Here is a 21,967-nt window from a genome sequence, read left to right as displayed (position 1 = left end):
GGCACAGGTACAGACCAATCAGAGCAGATGCTGGCTGCTACATTGTACGGGTGTGTGCTCACTGAATATTGGCCCTGTTATTTCCCCGCATACTTGTGCCTTTATTTCTGTGGGAGAGATTCCTAGGAGTTGGATTGCTGGGTCAAAGGGTATGTGTATTTCTAATTTTAAAAGAAATTGCCAGATTGCTGTCCAAGAAAGACTGTAGCAATTCACATTTCTTTCGGCGGTGTGTAAGAGGACCTTTTCCCCACACCCAACAGCAGTGGGGAATGTATCAATCACCGAGCAGGAAAATATTCTAAGATAGGCAAGTATTCCATCTCTCAGTTGGAAGCCTCAGCTGTTGAAAAGAGTGAAAGGAGCTTGTGGTTTTAAGGAAGGTCTCTGACATGCTAAGCTTGAACTCCGAATACTATGTGCCTAAGGTAGAATGTCCACCAGCTGCTCCTGCTTCCCCTTCCACGTTAATCCCCACCAGCTCCAGTTCAGGTCTTGTCCCTTCTTCCTGGGCTGAGGTGATAATTTTATTGCCGCGGATGTTCCTATCTTTGAGATATGTGGTGCCATTTAAAGCTTTTATCACTAAACCCAGAGGATTCTGTTCCCTCAGTAAATGGACACCATAATAACTTAATACTATTTTTAATAAACCAAAGTTCAAGTCAGAAAGCTCTAATGACAAGGGCATTGCTGGGGTAATGCAGACTCATGGTCTCTGGTAACCTTGTATGAGATGGTTAAGAAAAGAAGGGCCTCTACTTATGGCATATAAACATTTGTAACTCTTTAGTTGGGGTGTTCGGTCCACTGAGTGTGTAGAATGCTTAAAGGCAGAGAGAGAGAGGGAAGAGTTAAATATGATAAAATTCTCAGCATGGTTGATGGGATGGATAATATTATTTATAAAGAATAATGGTGAAGAGTGCTTTTTTTAAAGGGAAATTAACTGAATTTTATAACAACATTTATCAAGAGTCCACTGTACTCTAGGAGCCAAGGATATAGTCCTAAACGCTGTAGGTGCTCTGAGTCTAGAGCTATAAATAGACAGCTAAAGCCTCTTCTATATATTTTAGTTAAAATGTGAGTTCCAGGATACTTTAGGAGAACAGAAAAAAAGATGCCTAGTTCTAACTGTGGGGTCCTGCGAGTCTTTCTGGTAAAGGTGATACACGAGTTTATCCTGGGAAGAGTGTGAGTCTAGCGAGATGTGAGGGAAGGGACTTCCAGATGGAGGGAAAGCATGTATGAAGGCTTGAAGGCAGGGCAAGTGGAACTGTTGTATGTAAAGGCACGTAGAAAGTCAGTGGACATGGGACAGCAACAAGAAAGAGACTGAAACATAAAATCATGAAAGGCCATCCAAGCCATGCTGAGGAATTTAGGTTTTACCTTGTGGTGGAGGCAGTGAATCATTGATAAAGCAAGTGAGTGATGGCCAAACTTGGATTCCAACTAGATCCCGGGCCTCTGTGAGGGAGGCGAGTTTGAGGAGGAGAGGTGGTGGGACTGCTGACAGGAGGCCCCGTTAGGAGGGCCTGTGTGCATCTCAGGAGATCTGATGAGATCCTCAGACAAGGTGGCAGTAACTGCCTGGCCATGGGGCAGGGTGAAGCTCCTCCTTTTCCAGGTGTTCTCCTGATACATCTGGTTGTCCCAGACTGATCACCATAGTGTCCACCCTCAATTCTGCCTATCTGTTCCCATTTTCCACTCATGTTTCTATCTAGAAAAACCTACTTTTGTTAAATACTGGAGCCAGTAATCAATGTGTTATTGAATGATGAATAAGGCAATAGACTCATTTTAAGAAAAGCTTAAATTGAAATTGGGGGTGTTTCAGGTAAGGTTACTTAGTTAAAGCATAATTTTTGTCTGAATAAGGGTGTCATTTATATTTCATAGCTGGCCACCTGTGCTGCCTGCTTATGAAACCAGCTTTGTGCAGCACACACCATGGTCAGAGGTGAACATGTGAGATTTTTCTCCTCCACCTTTGACAGAGTCTCTGTAACAGGTTCTTTGATTACAAGAACCAAAAGCAGCTCTGGCTAACTTAGGCACACATTAAGAAGTTGGGGGAACGGTAGGGAGAATTTCTTGGAAAGACAGTTGAGGTTTCACAGAACCCAAGGAGAAAGTGAGCCATCTGCTGTGAAAGTGGCTCCAGGGATCTTTGAGGCAGGAACTGATAACCTGTGGGCTTCCCTGGTGGCTCAGACAGTAAAGAATCTGCCTGCAGTGTGGGAGACCCGGGTTTGATCCCTGGGTTAGGAAGATCCCCTGGAGAAGGGAATGGCAACCAGCTCCAACATTCTTGTCTGGAGTATTCTATGGACAGAAGAGTCTGGAGGGCTATAGTTCATGGGGTTGCAAAGAGTCAGACACAGCTAAGTGACTAACACTGGGGACACTACCCTAGAGGGAACCTAGCTCCTGATTGAGACTCCACGGGGAAAGCACTTGATTGGGTTAACTTATTTCATGTATCTGTCTAATAAAGAGGGCAGAGCAGTGGTGAGATGCCATGATTCAATCCCTAGGAAACAGGAGTCTGTCATCTGCCACCAGAAGAACCAGAAGAGGATGCAGGACAGGCAAACACAACAGACACCCATGATAGCATTGTCTGGCTAATATGTAAACTGAGGGGACTAGCAGATTTTAAGCCACCTTCCTCCTCTAAACCAGAGATCCCCAAACTTTTTGGCACCAGGGACCAGGTTCAGGGAAAACAATTTTTCCCCAGACAGAGGGTGGGAAGGTGGTGGTTTCTTGATTCAGGAGCATTAATTTTATTGCGCATTTTATTTCTCATCTTTTTTCCTTAGAACACTTTAGCTTTCCTATCTCACTAGAAACTATTATCATAACCACTGCAATCATCATGGACAGGTATTTCCATGGCGAAAATATCTATATATCATAGAAGTAGTATCCAGTCTTGGCTTAGTGGCAAAGAATCCATCTGCCAATGTAGGAGGTAATGGTCCATGGCTCAGAGGTTGGGGACCACAGCTCTAAACTTTGGAGTTTTTTGTGAGTCAGATATGGCTGAGTACCCTTGTGGATACCCTGTATCAACTCTTCCCTTAGTGAGAGAATTTCAGTCTCAGATGCGTTGCTGATGGGGTCTGAATAGAACTATCAGTGTTTCCAAGCTGGGTATTTCCAAATGGCTCATAGCAATGGAAAGGCTACTATTTTAAGAATAAAACTATGAAGGAAATCTTCATGAAGGTGATAGAAAGACACAAGTTTCATGGCTTCCCTGCAGCAGAAGGCTCTTCTAGGAAACTGGCTTTAAAACATGTGGAATCTTTAGTTCTGGGGATTCTATTATTTTTCCGTTCAGGGCCAAAAGTGTAAGATTGTTAAAAATACAGTCTCTCCATCTTAAACCAGATAAAATGTTGACCAGAAAGTTAATGAGAGCAGAGGCTGTTTAATCAGTCTATGCATTTGTGGTGTGACAGCTGCCATAAGGACTTTTGCAGAGACCCTGTAACACTGCTCCTTGTGGACTCCAAGAAACCCGGGTCTCTGGCTTGCTGAGGTACTGGCAGCCGCCTTCATTTGCCTTTTTACAGTAATAACAGATTCTTGGCACCAGCTGATGTGTGCCAGCCTAAGTTTCTTTCTATCTGAAACCATAGATGCATTCTGGCTCTGCTCTGGCTTCATTGGGAGATTTTCCTCTTTCATTAGAGATGGGGAGAACCCTACTGATTGGAGTTCTCTGACTTTGATTTGGGAAGTAAATTTTGAAGAAAACTGGAGTATGTGCCCTTGATTTCTAATTTCTCTTTTCACTTGTGTGTGACTCAAACTGAAATTACAGTCCAATTATTTTCCCCTTAATGGTTTTAAACTTGCTTCTAATAAATACGGAAAATAAACTAACCAGTACAAGAAAACTAGTGTCAGCATTAGAAAACCATGTGTAAGAGCAAATGGAAATCCAACATCCAAGACTCATAAAAATTAATGGTAGGGTGTGGCACACAGCTGCCCAACTGACAAGAAGAAAGCTATATGTGAATTGCTGGGGAATTAACTATTGTAAAAGGAGACGCAGAGTCATAGTGCTTTGAGCTGGTAACACTGGTGGGGAGGATGAAAGAGGAGGAGAGAAATACTTCAGCATTTGCCTGCGAGTCAGTGGCTTTCTTTGATGTACATGCGTGTGACCCCAGTTGAGTCCAACTCTTTGCGACTGTAACCCACCAGGAGCCTCTGTCCATGGGATTCTCCAGGCAATAATACTGGAGTGGCTGCCATTTCCTACTCTCGAGGATCTTCCTGACCCAGGAATTGAACCCACATCTCCTGTATGGCAGGTGGATTTTTTACCACTAAACCAAGACTTGGTACTATTTCTTTGATACATAGATATTTTTCACCATGGAAATACCCATCCAGGGATGATTTCAGTGGTTATAACAATAGCTTCCAGTGACACAGGAAAACTAGAGTGTTCTAAGGAAAAGAGATCTATATTTGAGACATCTCAACGTGCTCTTAGAGGATTACATTAAAGACACTTGGACAGGAAGTCAGAATTTTATTCACTTATGAACACTGAACTCACTTAAATGATATAGGTCAAATGTGGGAACAAAGATGAAAGCAAGCAGAGCTGAAAGAAAGCTGCTTCTCAGACGTAGCCTATGTTACTTCTGCTCATGTTCGTTGGCTAGACATATCATACGGCAAAATATGCCATTAGTGATATGGGAAATATGCTTCTCGTACCAAGATGGCTTGGTAAAGAGATGCAACAAGGTGGTTTTTTTTTTTTTATTATTGAAGTATAGTTGATTTCCAATGTTGTGCCAGTTTCAACTATACAGCAAAGTAATTCAGTTATGCATATATGTTATTTTCCAGATTCTTTTCCCTTATAGGTTATTATAGAATATTGAGTAGAGTTTCCTGTGCTATACAGTAGATAATTTTTGGTTATATATTTTATCTATAGTAGCATAAATATGCTAATCCCAAGCTCCTAATTTACCCCTCCCCTTTGGTAACTATAATTTTTTTTCTATGTCTGTGGACCTATTTCTGTTTTGTAAATGAGTTCATTTGTATCATTTCTTTTTTAGATTCCACATATAAGTGATATTGGATGATACTTGTCTTTGTGTGATTTACTTCCCTTAGTATGATAATCTCTAGGTCCATTCATGTACGGCAAGTATAATATTTTGAACAAATAAACCCATCTACCATTTATAGATTCAATTTCTTTCATTACTGCAGATTTTCAGTTTGTTTTAAATTCTTCCAGCCTTATTGAGATATAATTGACATATAACATTGGGTTGCACTTGTCTTAACACTTGTAAGGTGTACAATGTGATGATTCTATATACAAATATATTGTGAAATGTTTACCACAATAAAGTTAATCAACATATCCTTTACCTTATGTAGTTACTATTTTGTTGTTGGTATGGTGACAAAATTAAAGCTCCACTTTCATAGGAACTTTTTATTATATAAGGTGGGAGGAGAAGGGGACGACAGAGAATGAGATATCTGGATGGCATCACCGACGTGATGGACATGAGTTTGAGTGAACTCCGGGAGTTGGTGATGGACAGGGAGGCCTGGCGTGCTGTGATTCATGGGGTCGCAAAGAGTCGGACACGACTGAGTGACTGAACTGAACTGAATACTATATATTGTTCACTATAGCTATCATGCTGTACTTTGGATTCCTCAGAACTTATTCATCATATAACTGAAAGTTTGTACCCTTTGACCAGTTTAGTTCAGTCACTCAGTCATGTCTGACTCTGCGATCCCAGGGGCTGCAGCAAGCCAGGCCTCCCTGTCCATTGCCAACTCCTGGAGTTCACTCAAACTCAAGTCCATTGAGTCAGTGATGACATCCAGCCATCTCATCCTCTGTCGTCCACTTCTCCTCCTGCCTTCAATCTTTCCCAGGATCAGGGTCTTTTCAAATGAGTCTGTTCTTCGCATCAGGTGGCCAAAGTATAGGAGTTTCACCTTCAGCATCAGTCCTTCCAATGAATATTCAGGACTGATTTCCTTTAGGATGGACTGGTTGGATCTCCTTGTAGTCCAAGGGACTCCCAAGAGTCTTCTCCAACCTCACAGCTCAAAAGCATCAATTCGTCAGCGCTCAACTTTCTTTATAGTTCAACTCTCACATCCATAAAGCATCAATTCTTTGACGCTCAGCTTTCTTCACAGTCCAACTCTCACATCCATACATGACCACTGGAAAAACTATAGCTTTGACTGCTGCTGCTGCTGCTAAGTCACTTCAGTCGTGTCCGACTCTGTGTGACCCCACAGACAGCAGCCCACCAGGCTCCCCCATCCCTGGGATTCTCCAGGCAAGAACACTGGAGTGGGTTGCCATTTCCTTCTCCAATGTGTGAAAGTGAAAAGTGAAATTGAAGTCGCTCAGTCGTGTCCGACCCTTAGCGACCCCACGGACTGCAGCCCACCAGGCTCCTCCATCCATGGGATTTTCTAGGCAATAGTACTGGAGTGGCTTGCCATTGCCTTCTCCGATAGCTTTGACTAGACCGACCTTTATTGGCAAAGTAATGTCTCTGCTTTTTAATATGCTGTCTAGGTTGCTCCTAACTTTTCTTCCAAGGAGCAAGCATCTTTTAATTTCATGGCTGCAGTCACCATCTGCAGTGATTTTGGAGCCCCCCCAAATAAAGTCTGACACTGTTTCCACTGTTTCCCCATCTATTTGCAATGAAGTGATGGGACCAGATACCCTGACCTTAGTTTTCTGAATGTTGAATTTTAAGCCTACTTTTTCACTCTCCTCTTTCACTTTCATCAAGAGGCTCTTTAGTTCTTTGCTTTCTGCCATAAGGGTGGTGTCATCTGCATATCTGAGGTTATTGATATTTCCCCTTGCAATCTTGATTCCAGCTTGTGTTTCATCCAGCCTGACATTTCTCATGATGTACTCTGCATATAAGTTAAATAAGCAGGGTGACAATATACAGCCTTGACATACTCCTTTCCTGATTTAGAACCAGTCTGTTGTTCCATGTCCAGTTGTAACTATTACTCCTGACCTGCATACAGATTTCTCAGGAGGCAGGTCAGGTGGTCTGGTATTCCCATCTCATGAAGAATTTTCCAGTTTGTTGTGGTCTACACAATTAAAGGCTTTCACATAGTCAATAAAGCAGATGTTTTTCTGGAACTCTCTTGCTTTTTCAATGATCCAATGGATGTTGCAATTTGATCTCTGGTTCCTCTGCCTTTTCTAAATCCAACTTGAACATCTGAAAGTTCACAGTTCATGTACTTTTGAAGCCTGGCTTGGAGAATTTGGAGTATTACTTTACTAGCATGTGAGATGAGTTCAATTGTGTGGTAATTTGAGCATTCTTTGACATTGTCTTTCTTTGGGATTGGAATGAAAACTGACCTTTTCCAGTCCCATGGCCACTGCTGAGTTTTCCAAATTTGCTGGCATATTGAGTGCAGCACTTTCATAGTATCATCTTTTAGGATTTGAAATAGCTCAACTGGAATTCTATCACTTCCACTAGCTTTGTTTGTAGAGATGCTGCCTAGGGCCCACTTGACTTCTCATTCCAGGATGTCTGACTCTAGGTAAGTGATCATACCATTATGATTATCTGGGTCATGGAGATCTTTTTTGTATTGTTCTTCTGGGTATTCTTGCCACCTCTTCTTAATATCTTCTGCTTCTGTTAGGTCCATACCATTTATGTCTTTTATTGTGCCCATTTTTGCATGAAATGTTCCCTTGGTATCTCTAACTTTCTTGAAGAGATCTCTAGTCTTTCCCATTGTATTGTTTTCCTCTATTTCTTTGCACTGATCACTGAGGAAGGCTTTCTTATCTCTCCTTGCTATTCTTTGGAACTCTGCATTCAGATGGGTATATCTTTCCTTTACTCCTTTGCCTTCCACTTCTCTTTATTCACAGCTATTTGTAAGGTCTCCTCAGGCAACCATTTTGCCTTTTTACATTTATTTTTCTTGGGGATGGTCTTGATCCCTGTCTCCTCTACAATGTCACAGACCTCCATTCATAGTTTTTCAGGCACTCTGTCTATCAGATCTAATCCCTTGAATCTATTTGTCATTTCCACTGTATAATCATAAGGGATTTGATTTAGGTCATACCTGAATGGTCTAGTGGTTTTCTCTATTTTCTTCAACTAAGTGTGAAGTTTGGCAATAAGGAGTTTATGATCTGAGCCATAGTCAGCTTCCAGTCTTATTTTTGCTGACTCCATTTTCTCCAACTATCACCCCTTGGCAATCAACATTCTACATTATTTTTATGAGTTCATTGATTTTAGATTACACAAAAGTGAGATCATACAGTACCTGTCTTTCTCTGTCTTATTTCAAGTCAGGAAATGAGGGATGGCCCTGATAGTCCATTCATGTTGTCACATGGCAAGACTTCCTACTTTTTAGTGACTGAATAATATTCCACTATATATACATATACCACATCTTCTTTATTCATGTTACTATGTCTTGGCTATTATGCACAAGAACACAGATAGCTCCTCAAGATCCTGTTTTTATTTCTTTTGGATATATCCAAAAGCATGGTTACCGAGTCATGTGGTAGTTCTGACTTCTAATTTTTTGAGGAATGCCATGCTATTTTTTCCCAGTTGCTGCATCAGTTTACATTCTAACCAACAGTGCTCTTTTCTCTACATCCTCGCCAGCATCTGTTAACTCTTGTGTTTGAGAATTACTGTTCTAACATTTCTAAGTCTGTGTGTTACTGTGGCTTTGATCTGCATTCCCCTGATGTTTAATGATTTTTTTTGAGTACCTTTTCCCATTCTTGGCCCTTTTTACAACTTCTTTGGAGAAATGTTCAATAGCTATTACTTTAGTTATCAATTATTGAATGGATGGTTAGTGCCAATAACAACAATGTGGTATTGTTTTATCCCTTCTGTAACCCAGCAGATAAAGGGAGGCTTCGGGAGGGTCAGTAATGTGCTGCCTTTTCTTCAGAACTTCTTTTCTAAAATTAATTGGCCAAAATTTGGGGAGATAGATGTGTTTGACAGAATCTCCCTATCAAGATGTTGTCTTTGTACTTTCTAAGTCAGTTCCTAATGGATAATTGAAAACTTTGCAAGATGCTGATTGGTTATGCATAATGAAATAACTGGAGGTACAAAGCTCTTAAATAGTGAAAACTGATCAGATGGCAGTGTTACCATGGCCATGGTTAAATATTAACTCAGGTTCATGTATTATTTTCCTTTAAAACTAATAATATGATTGGATGTTTCACTGTCTACATGCCAAACTAGTGCTAGAAAGGTAGAATTTAGAAATTTTATGATTGCTACATACAACAGTGTTAGGATTATCTTGGAAAATTAAATTATGGGCAGGTACATTCCTTCCTGAGCGCATTGTCAGCGTTTGTTTATATATTTTAGAGAAGATCCATTGGTAATTTTGATGCTAGCAGTCAGATGGCAGACATTGTCATCTAGCATCCATTATTTCATGCTTTTATGACTAGGTGCATTACAGGACAAAATCTCTTCATCGTCAATATTAGGTGTAGAAAAACAGATTCCACTTGGCTCTAATACGGAGTGGCATTTTATTGTTTTATCTAAAGAAGCCAAGTCTATTAAAAATGGTATTAATTCCTAGTCAATTAATGGGCCTAATTTTCTGTGACATTTGCAAAAATACATTAAAGAATTTCTAAATAAGTCTTAACTTCTGTTTAATATATATATAGATGTAATGTGTATATGTATATATCTAGTTATATAATTTTTGTTTGTCAAGAAGTGTGATTGTTAGATAATGGGATTCTGCCGTTAAATGGAAAAAACAAAGCCAAAATCTTTGCTTTATAATTGTATCCCACACATGTGACATGGCCTTTTTATCCATATCTTTTAGAAGTTATTTTGTGAAAGGTGACTACAGTGGCTGCCCTGATGAGAAAAGAGATCATGGGGTTCCCAGGCCATTGATGCTAACGCTTCTTCTATTTCTAGAGTGTTCACAGAAGGACAAGGCCATCACAGTTTTGATGTTCCTCATTTATGGACATTGCTACTGGTTGTTCTTTTCCTGAAGATGCACATGAAGTGTTAATCTACTGACAGGTTCTATTAATACATATTTCATTCTTGCCACACTCTTGTGGTCTTTCATTCCTCTAGAATTATGTAGGCCTGATGGCCTCATTGCTAAATGGTAGCTTATTCCCTAGTATGGGGCTTCCCAGGTTGGTCACTGGTCAAGAATCTGCCTGCCAAGCAGCAGATGTGGGTGTGATCCCTGGATCAGGAAGACTGTCTGGAGAAGGAAATGGCAATCCACTCTAGTATTCTTGTCTGGAAAATTCCAGGGACAGAGAGCCTGGAGGGCTGCAGTCCATGGGGTAGCAGAGCTGGATACAACTTAGCAACTAAACAATTACTACAACAATTCCCTAGCATGTGACATTGTTACTTCCATTTTAGACTAAATTAGGGAAACAGGCCCTGTCACAATAGGAAAGCCTTTAGCACTGACACATTGTGTTCTTTGTCACAATGTGTCATTCAATGAACACCTTTTTGTAATCAATGCCTGAAATACCCTAGGTGAAAAAGTCTGTCTCCTTTATCATGTAACCCTTAATTGGACTACTGTCAGTCTTTGACTGTGTGAATCACAATAAACTGTGGAAAATTCTGAAAGAGATGGGAATATCAGACCACCTGACCTGCCTCTTGAGAAACCTATATGATGGTCAGGAAGCAACAGTTAGAACTGGACATGGAACAACAGACTGGTTCCAAATAGGAAAATGACGTACGTCACAGGTTGTATATTGTCACCCTGCTTATTTAACTTTTTATTTATTTTTAAAATTTATTTATTTTAATTGGAGGCTAATTACTTTACATTATTGTATTGGTTTTGCCATACATTGACATGAATCTGCCCCGGCTGTACATTGTTCCCCATCTTAAACCCCCTCCCACCTCCCTCCCCATCCCATCCCTGTGGTTCATCCCAGTGCACCAGCCCTGAGCATCCTGTATCATGCATCGAACCTGGACTGGTGATTCGTTTCACATATGATAATACACATGGTTCAATGCCATTCTCCCAAATCATCCCACCCTCACCCTCTCCCACAGAGACCAAAAGACTGTTCTATACATCTGTGTCTCTTTTGCTGTCTCACATATAGGGTTATCATTATCATCTTTCTAAATTCCATATATATGCATTAGTATATTGTGTTGGTGTTTTTCTTTCTGGCTTACTTCACTCTGTATAATAGGCTCCAGTTTCATCCACCTCATTAGAACTGATTCAAATGTATTCTTTTTAATTGCTGAGTAATACTCCATTGTGTAAATGTACCACAGCTTCCTTATCCATTCGTCTGCAGATGGACATCTAGGTTGCTTCCATGTCCTGGCTATTATAAACAGTGCTGCAATGAACATTGGAGTACATGTGTCTCTTTCAATTCTGGTTTTCTCAGTGTGTATGCCCAGGAGTGCAATCGCTTGGTCATATGGCAATTCTATTTCCAGTTTTTAAAGGAATCTCCACACTGTTCTCCATAGTGGCTGTACTAGACTGCATCCCCACCAACAGTGTAAGAGGGTTCTCTTTTCTCCATACCCTCTCCAGCATTTATTGCTTGTAGACTTTTGGATAGCAGTCATTCTGACAGGCGTGAAATGGTACCTCACTGCGGTTTTGATTTGCATTTCTCTGATTATGAGGGATGTTGAGCATTTTTTCATGTGTTTGTTATCCATCTGTATGCCTTCTTTGGAGAGTTGTCTGTTTAGTTCTTTGACCCATTTTTTGATTGGTACATTTATTTTTCCAGAATTGAGCTACAGGAGTTGTTTGTATATTTTTGAGATTAATTCTTTGTCAGTTGCTTCATTTGCTATTATTTTCTCCCACTCTGAAGGCTGTCTTTTCACCTTGCTTAGAGTTTCCTTTGCTGTGCAGAAGCTTTTGATTTTAATTAGGTCCCATTTGTTTATTTTTGCTTTTATTTCCAATATTCTGGGCAGTGGGTCATGGAGGATCCTGCTGTGATTTATGTTGGAGAGTGTTTTGCCTACATTCTCCTCTAGGAGTTTTATAGTTTCTGGTCTTACATTTAGATCTTTAATCCATTTTGAGTTTATTTTTGTGTATGGTGTTAGGGAGTGTTCTAGTTTCATTCTTTTACAAGTGGTTGACCAGTTTTCCCAGCACCACTTGTTAAAGACATTGTCTTTTCTCCATTGAATATTCTTGCCTCCTTTGTCAAAGATAAGGTGTCCATAGGTGCATGGATTTATCTCTGGGCTTTCTATTTTGTTCCATTGATCTATATTTCTGTCTTTGTGCCAGTACCATACTGTCTTGATGACTGTGGCTTTGTAGTAGAGCCTGAAGTCCGGCAGGTTGATTCCTCCAGTTCCATCCTTCTTTCTCAAGATTGCTTTGGCTCTTCGAGGTTTTTTGTATTTCCATACAAATTGTGAAATTATTTGTTCTAGCTCTGTGAAAAATACCGTTGGTAGCTTGATAGGGATTGCCTTGAACCTATAAATTACTTTGGGTAATATATTCATTTTCACAATATTTATTTTTCCAATCTATGAACATGGTAATTTTCTCCATCTATTAGTGTTCTCTCTGATTTCTTTCACCAGTGTTTTATAGTTTTCTATATATAGGTCTTTTGTTTCTTTAGATAGATATATTCCTAAGTATTTTATCCTTTTCGTTGCAATGGTGAGTGGAATTGTTTCCTTAATTTCTCTTTCTGTTTTCTCATTATTAGTATATAGGAATGCAAGGGATTTCTGTGTGTTGATTTTATATCCTGCAACTTTACTATATTCATTGATTAGCTCTAGTAATTTTCTGGTAGAGTCTTTAGGGTTTTCTGTGTAGAGGATCATGTCATCTGCAGACAGTGAGAGTTTTACTTCTTCTTTTCTGATTTGGATTCCTTTTATGTCTTTTTCTGCTCTGATTGCTGTGGCCAAAACTTCCAAAACTATGTTGAATTGTAGTGGTGGGAGTGGGCACCCTTGTCTTGTTCCCGATTTTAGGGCAAATACTTTCAATTTTTCACCATTGAGGATAATGTTTGCTGTGGGTTTGTCATATATAGCTTTTATTATGTTGAGGAATGTTCCTTCTATTCCTGCATTCTGGAGGGTTTCTATCATAAATGGATGTTGAATTTTGTCAAAGGCTTTCTCTGCATCTATTGAGATAATCATATGATTTTTATTTTTCATTTTGTTAATGTGGTGTGTTACATTGATTGATTTGTGGATATTGAAGAATCCTTGCATCCCTGGGATAAAGTCCACTTGGTCATGATGTATGATCTTTTTAATGTGTTTTTGGATTCTGATTGCTAGGATTTTGTTAAGGATTTTTGCATCTATATTCATCATTGATATTGGCCTATAGTTCTCTTTTTTTGTGGCATCTTTGTCAGGTTTTGGTATTAGGGTGATGATGGCCTCATAGAATGAGTTTGTAAGTTTACCTTCCTCTGCAATTTTCTGGAAGAGTTTGAGTAGGATAGGTATTAACTCTTCTCTAAATTTTTGGTAGAATTCAGCTGTGAAACTGTCTGGACCTGGGCTTTTGTTTGCTGAAAGATTTCTGATTACAGTTTCAATTTCCATGCTTGTGATGGGTCTGTTCAGATTTTCTATTTCTTTCTGGTTCAGTTTTGGAAAGTTGTACTTTTCTAAGAATTTTTCCTTTTCTTCCAAGTTGTCCATTTTATTGGCATATAACTGCTGATAGTAGTCTCTTACAATCCTTTGTATTTCTGTGTTGTCTGTTGTGATCTCTTCCTTTTCAATTCTAATTTTATTGACTTTTTCTCCGTTTGTTTCTTCATGAGTTTGGCTAGTGGTTTGTCAACTTTATTTACCCTCTCAAAGAACCAGCTTTTGGCTTTGTTGATTTTTGCTATGGTCTCTTTTGTTTCTTTTGCATTTATTAACTTATAAGCAGAGCACATCATGAGGAATGCTGGGCTGGAAGAGGCACAAGCTGGAATCAAGATTGCCAGGAGAAATATCAATAACCTCAGATATGCAGAGGACACCACCCTTATGGAAGAAAGTGAAGAAGAACTAAAGAATCTCTTGATGAAAGTGAAAGAGGAGAGTGAAAAAGTCTGCTTAAAGCTCAACATTCAGAAAACAAAGATCATGGCATCTGGCCCCTTCACTTCATGGGAAATAGATGGGGAAACAGTGGAAACAGTGTCAGACTTTTGTGGGTTCCAAAATCACTGTGGAAGCTGATTGCAGCGTGAAATTAAAAGACACTTACTCCTTGGAAGAAAGTTATGACCAACCTAGATAGCGTATTTAAAAGCAGAGACATTACTTTGCCAACAAAGGTCCGTCTAGTCAAGGCTATGGTTTTTCCCGTGGTCATGTATGGATGTGAGAGTTGGACTGTTTAGAAAGCTGAGCGCCGAAGAATTGATGCTTTTGAACTGTGGTGTTGGAGAAGACTTTTGATAGTCCCTTGGACTAAGGAGACCCAACCAGTCCATTCTAAAGGAGATCAGTCCTGGGTGTTCATTGGAAGGACTGATGCTAAAGCTGAAACTCCAATACTTTGGCCACCTCATGGGACGAGTTGACTCACTGGAAAAGACTCTGATGCTGGGAGGGATTGGGGGCGGTAGGAGAAGGGGACGACGGAGAATGAGATGGCTGGATGGCATCACTGACTCAATGGACATGAGTTTGAGTGAACTCCAGGATTTGGTGATGGACAGGGAGGTGTGGCGTACTGTGATTCATGGAGTCGCAAAGAATCTGAGATGACTGAGCGACTGAACTGACTGAACTGACTGCCTGCTTCCTGAACAAAAGTGTTTCTGTCTTCCTGAAGGTGAGAATTGCAAGTACCATGTTAGCAGTGGGAATCATTACACATGGTTTCCCTCTTGTACAATATACATCTACTGGGTACTCTTCTGAGATTCCTGTACAAAACTCCTCTAGATCATATTTCTTCTTTCTAAAAGTGTATTTAGCAGGGAAAAACTGCACTTTTTAGAGCACAGACCTAAACTACAGTACATCTGGCTTTCTTATGATATAACTGACAGCAGCATCTTTTTCACTTTCTTTTGCTGTGCCACTAAGCCATTCCTCCTTTTTTCCCACCAACTTGTTACTTCCTTGTTCTTGTACAGCACTGGCCAGGAAGTGGCCATCATTATTATATTATTGAAACAGGAACACTGAATATAATTAAAATAGTCATTACAACATCTCTGGATTACATGTACAGTATTGCTTATCAAAGCTAATACCAAGGAATGACCTATTCCAGGAGTAACAAAAACAGCCTCCATGACCAAATGGAGTTGGTTAAAAAATGATTTCTCCTCCTATGGACAGAGTCCATATTGGCTAATTCCAACGAATCATCATAAACATAATATGCAAAACTGTGCACAGTCATAATGAGCCTCAGAGAATGAGTCTTACTTGCCAGTCATGGACTATGTGAAAAGTCCTTAATTCGTTTGTGTCAACATTTATTGGATTTGATTCTGTCTATATTTCCACAGCAGCCAATGTTAACAACAGCATTTAGTGTCTCACATAAAGTACCTAAAAATTTAGGAATAATCAATGTTTCTCTCAACATTCATCACAATCTCTATTTGTACTTAATTGTTCATTACTACCCTCAGCTCCAAGTACTTTTTAGAATGAGTGTGTTCTTCAAATCAAGAGTTGTATCCTTAATTTCTTCATTCAAAAAAATTCTTCCAAAAGTCTAGCTGTCTACATCCTTGTTAGTTAAACCACAAGCATCATTATAAGTTGGGCCACTTCTTAGGTCAAAAGCTGAATGATGTGGGAGACTGTCCCCAAGTCTTCAAAGCAGTTGCAGAAAGCACCCGATGGCTTCAAAATACCTGTCACAAAACCCTGGCAGTAGCAGCCACAGCATGCTGCTCATATGTAGAGTGGCCTTCCATTGGGTAAGTCCATGCCCAGGTCGGTGGAGCTAGAGCAGCTAGGTGGGTGGCTGGGCAGGCTCCACCCCTTTACAGGAGCAGTGGTGGGAGGGGTATTCTTTGGCAGGGTCTGGGATGGGTTGGACATGTCCTAGATTTCAGTTGACTTTACCTCCCTGAAGATGTAGCTGAGAAAGACAAAAGCCTACTTCTCCAGAGCTCATATTCTGCCAGAGGAGTAAGAGAATAACCACTTAGTTATTTCTTTACTATAGTTCAGAAGAATCTTGGGGTGCTGGAAGGAAGCATAGCAGGGGGCATTTGATATGGCGAGGAAAGAGTTGGGTGATAATTAGGGAGGCAGGCATAAGAAGATCCTGAGAAGATAATGCTGGAGCTGAGCTCTGAAGGGTGTGTACAGAATAGGCAGAGAGCAATAGGAGCTAGAAAGGAAGGTCTCCAGGCCAGGGACATAGCAAGTGCAAAGGCCCTGGGGCTAGAGAAGAGGAGCTGAAAGGCAGCTAGAGAGCAGAAAACACCTTTTTGCTAATTGGTAAGAAGTTGGTCTACTTGATGTATGTGTGTGTATATGTGCATGAGTGTGTGCTCAGTCATGTCCAACTCTTTGTGGCCCCATAGACTGTAGCCTGCTAGGCTCCCCTGCCCTTGGAATTTTCCAAGCAGAAATACTGGAGTGAGGTGCCATTTCCTACTCCAGGGCCTCTTCCCAAGCTAGGGATGGAACTTGCTTCTCTTGAGTCTCCTGCGTTAGCAGACGGATTCTTTACCACCAGCTCTAGCGCCACCTGGGAAAGCGCTGTCTACATGATACACACAATTATTTTGTCACTTTCAGGAGATTTGTTGAAATATCTTCTTTGCTTCCTTCATTCTTCTTGCTTCCTCTTTTCAGTCTATCATAATTAAGAATATTTCTTAGTTGTTTTGTATAACATGGAATGGAATCTAAATATTCAGACTTAAAATATGAATCTGAGACAATGTTTCTATGAGCCCTGACAAAATTCAAAGGATACATTTCTTATTAAGGATTAAGGCATGTCGAACCACTTGACCATCTTTTGTGTGGCTATGATTGGATTTAAGCAGATACACTGTTTTAAAGACAAATATTCCTGTATCAATTAAAGTACTGTAAGATAATTCTTATACATAAATGTGATTGTTTTCCGGTATGTTCAATGTTAGAGACAAGTTGGAAGAAAGGAATGGCAGCATACATTAGAAGATGAAGCCTTCTGAATGCTCATTGAGGAGATGACATCTTCTTCCCACTTTTCCTAATAAGTTATCAAACTTGAAGTCACAGATATGCTAGCTATTTGCAGCCTCGTAATAACCCTTCCAAAGGAAACTTGGATGGTGTCAGGTAATTGTCATTTGAATCTAATACTTTTTCACCATCTTGCCAAGTCATTTTGACGTGTCCTGTTTGGTGAAAGGAGAATCGTAAATGCCTTTACAATCCTTCACTGTTGGAAATCACCGAAGTGGTATCCCTCTGACTTTGTTTATCTAGCAACCAGAGTTGTATTGCTGGTGTGAAAGTCGTCCCATATGAATCCATCAGTCATCAGGCAGGATCTTTTAGCCTCACCGTCAGGGTTGAGTTCCAGTAAACATCTTAAATTCTCCCCTGGAGCTATGAGAGTTTCTGTAAAAGAACCACACACACACACAACTATATGAAAGATACACACAACTATATGAAAACCAAGTCCATACTTAACTTTGCTCATCTGGCAAAGGCAATAGGTCTGTAAAACATTGTAAAAAATTAAGAATATGACATTTCCAATATTATTTCATGATCATCTATCTAGTAATAAGTATCAGATATCTTCTGGATAGACTACACCATGCAAGTGGTTGTGTTGATAACATTAAATAATTCTAATCTGTATCCTATATCTTCTCTCAAAAATCACTTGTGCTTATCATCTAACTACATTACATGCCTGCTCAAAAGCCATTTAAATCATGTTGCTCTCTTCCTTAAAGCTCTTCAAGGGTGCTTATAATATATAGGTTACAAGATAAAGTCCGAATGTCTTAGCATGGTGCCAAGGCTCCTTGTCTTACTTCTTTATAAATATTACTTATATTGTCTCCTTTTTAAGATATTCATTTCACTTTTTGCCTTTTCCACCCTGGTAGCCCATTTATTGCTTGTTTGCAGTAGAGTACATCAAATATCTGTCACTTGCCATGAACAACATATGTGTGCATATCATGCCCAGAGAGAAGGCACTATATCATTGATTTTTCCCCCCTGTATTTTCATAGTATTTGCACACTGTAGGTGTGTGTTGGGTAACCATTGGTGACAACAAAGACCACGATAATGGCTACCGATTTAGTATACTGTGTAGAAATATTTAATAGTAGTAAGTCAACATCAGCCAAAATTTCTTTTCCTTTTTTTCTCTATTTGAGTGTCATACATCAGTAATATTGTGTGTGTTCAGTCATGTCCAACTCTTTGCAACCCCGTGGACTGTAGCCCACCAGGCTTCTTTGCCCATCGAATTTTCCAGGCAAGAATACTGGAGTGAGTTGCCATTTCCTCCTCCAGGGGATCTTCCAGCCCAGGGTTTGAACTCGTGTCTCTTGTGTCTCCTGCATTGATAGGTGGATTCTTTACCACTGCGCCATCTGGGGATATTAATATGCATGTAATTATCTGGAAAAGTTATTTTCCACTGAAATATTGATAAAACTTTAATGCATATATTTAAAATAACAAATATCCTTAGTGCAGTTCATATATTGGTGACTTTGGTCACTAGATGGCATACCACAAGCTCCTGCAGGGCAGTTACACAAGCTGACGCATCATTTGAAAAAGGCCTGCAAAGATACAGGGCAGTTTGCTTTGGAAAAATTACATCTGAAGGGATTTTCAGTGTTTGTTTCAAAGTGAAAATTAGAATACACAGTTAAATATATGACAAGTGTGAGCTGTAAGGAATCATTTATTCAACAGATAATTATTTTAAAGAGAAACTAGGTACTAAACACTGTGTCAGGCCCCAAGGAAGACAGCAAGATGCTAAGACTTTAGCCTGGTTGAAGCTAAGCAGAGAAGCTAAGTGTATAAGCCTCACTCTACTTTCCAATTGGCACTGAAAAAATAAACCTAACAAAACAGATGCTGCTGCTAAGTCACTTCAGTCGTGTCCGACTCTGTGTGACCCCATAGACGGAAGCCCACCGGGCTCCCCCTTCCCTGGGATTCTCCAGGCAAGAACACTGGAGTGGGTTGCCATTTCCTTCTCCAACAAAACAGATAGTAGATTGTTTAACTCCTGAAGAAGAAAGTAGAAGAAAATAGGTGGATGGAACCTATAACTACAATGGGAACCTTCAGTGTAGTTAAATGTCAGTGAAGGAGATTTTTACATTCATTTGCCCAAAGGCTGCATCAGTATCATTGATGGTTTATGATGACTTTAGACAGTGAATCAACCGATTCCATAGTTCTCTGTGTAGGATTTGAATTGCACATGCTTTATGGGTACACAGGACACAGCTCACAGTGCAGTAAACCTGAAATCCAGTATCTGGGTATACACATTGCCATTTGCTGTGGCTCCGTAGGTACTGTATGACTTGGACATCTTTCCAGAAATGCCTCCTTCTTCTATTTACTACAACACTCACAAGATCAAATGATCTCTATATTTCCCTCACACATGGGTTATGTACCCTTAGCTTTATCTATGAGGACCGCACACCAGGATCACACTTAACCTGCCCTCCGATCTTGCACAAATGCCTTTCACAAATGTTTTAGGGTTTTCAGGGCCCCAGGCTCCTTGCATGAGTGATGCTCAGGGTTCACATGTGCTTCCTATGCTGAAATGCCCATAGTCTGTTGCTTTTATCTCCGAAAGCTACTTACCCCTAATTTACTACCATTTTTCCCCTCTTTGCTACCCTCCAGAGTATCTGATTTCCAGTTCTTCCTTAATAGTATAGTAATTGCTATCACACAGCCTTAAAGAAAAATCAAGAAGTTACCTTAACTTTTTCCATCATAATACACTTTTTACAGAAATTGAAGAAATTCAAATAGAAGATTTTTTTCAATGTCATTCTTTCATCATATATGATGTTAATATTTTAGTATATTTCCTTTCTTTATTAATCATTTTTTTTTTCAGTTGGGGCTTCCTTGATAGCTCAGTTGGTGAAGAATTCACTTGCAATGCAGGAGACCCCGGTTCAATTCTTGGGTTGGGAAGATCCACTGGAGAAGGGATAGGCTACCCACTCCAATATTCTTGGACTTCCCTTGTGGCTCAGCTGGTAAAGAATCTGCCTGCGGTGCAGGAGACCTAGGTTCTATCCCTGGGTTTGGAAGATGCCCTGGAGAAGGGAAAGGCTACCCATTCCAGTATTCTAGCCTGGAGAATTCCATGGACTGTATAGTCCAGGGGTCACAAAGAGTCAGACACGACTGAGTGACTTTCACTTACTTACTTTGTCATGATAAATATTTGCATGCTAAATTTTTATTAAACTCTCTAACAAACATTTTTTGTATTTTTATAAACTCTTGATAAAAGTATGCATATATTGCCTGATTTATTGACTTTATGCTGGAGATGAGGCTATGTGTTCCCATACTGTTTCGTCTTCCTGGCAAATAATAAGATTACAGTTAGGTGGGGGCTAATGAAACACGGACATGCATGAATGTGTGCTCAGTTGTGTCTGACTCTTTATGATCTCATGGAGGTAGCCCACCAGGTTCCTCTGTCCATGAGATTTCCCAGGCAAGAATACTAGATTGGATTTCTATTTCCTTTTCCAGGGTATCTGCCTGACCTAGGAATGGAACTCGCATCTCTTATGTCTTCTGTATCAGCAGGAAGATTCTTTATCACTGCACCACCTGGGAAGCACTAGAATGTGGGCAAAGTGATGCAAGCCTCTGCTAGGCCTTATCCGTAAGGATACCCTGCATGATCCTTCAGCCTTCTCTTCTTTTCCCTGGAAAGCCACATATTCCAAAAATCATATCTGTTCATTCATGATAGGAAGGGTCTGGATTCCTGAGTCACTGCTTGGAGAAAATCTGAAAAGGAGAGGCCTCTAACTCCCATTGGATTGTGCCATTTGTTTTGTTAAGCTGCTGAAATTTTAGGGTTATTTTTACTATATTTTTTACTATTAGTCTGTCCTGATGAGTATGCACGTGGATATTTTTAGTAATTGTTCTAAATATTTCTTGCCACTGTAAATTACATATGATGATTATCTGTTGCATTGTGCTTTCCTCTCTCTGTTTCAGATTATCCTCTTCAGGTGGGTTTCCAGAGGTAAACTTTTTGATCAAAAGATGTAAATTTTAGTACTTACTTGCAGCCTCTTCATACTTCTCTCATAACATTACATGTTTACAGAATAAATAATTCCGAACATGTCTTTCATTCCTAGGAGATTGAAAGTTCCTCAAAGGCAGAATCAGTATTTTATCTGTTTTGTATCTCCTATTCCTCAGAAAAGTGTCTGTCAGATAGTGGGCATGAAAGAAGCACTTGCAGAATACATGAAGAAGTGAATATGGATTGTCAAGTGATATAGTTTTAGTATAGTCATTCTCATGATTTTGGCATCAGTAATGGAAAATTCTATCTGTAAATGCTTAGTCTAGCACTTTTTTTTTTCCAAAAGTAGTAAAAGGCTAATATTTGACTGCTAAGCATTCAGGGCTTGGCTGAAAGTGTATTTAATATTACAGACGAGACTTTCTTCTCATTGTTTTCATGCTTTTGAGTTGAATTTTGGCTATATCATTTTTTATGTTCAAAAAAGCTAAAGACTATCTTTGTGATGTAATAGCAAAAGGAATGTGTCTAATTAGCCAAACAGATGGATTGTATAGTTAACCCAGAATAATTGTTCAGT

This window comes from Moschus berezovskii, chromosome 4, assembly GCF_049115385.1.
Source record: "Moschus berezovskii isolate FMDL1 chromosome 4, NW_MosBer_1.0, whole genome shotgun sequence".
NCBI classification, from domain to species: Eukaryota; Metazoa; Chordata; class Mammalia; order Artiodactyla; family Moschidae; genus Moschus; species Moschus berezovskii.
Note: the sequence above shows the minus strand (reverse complement) of the source record.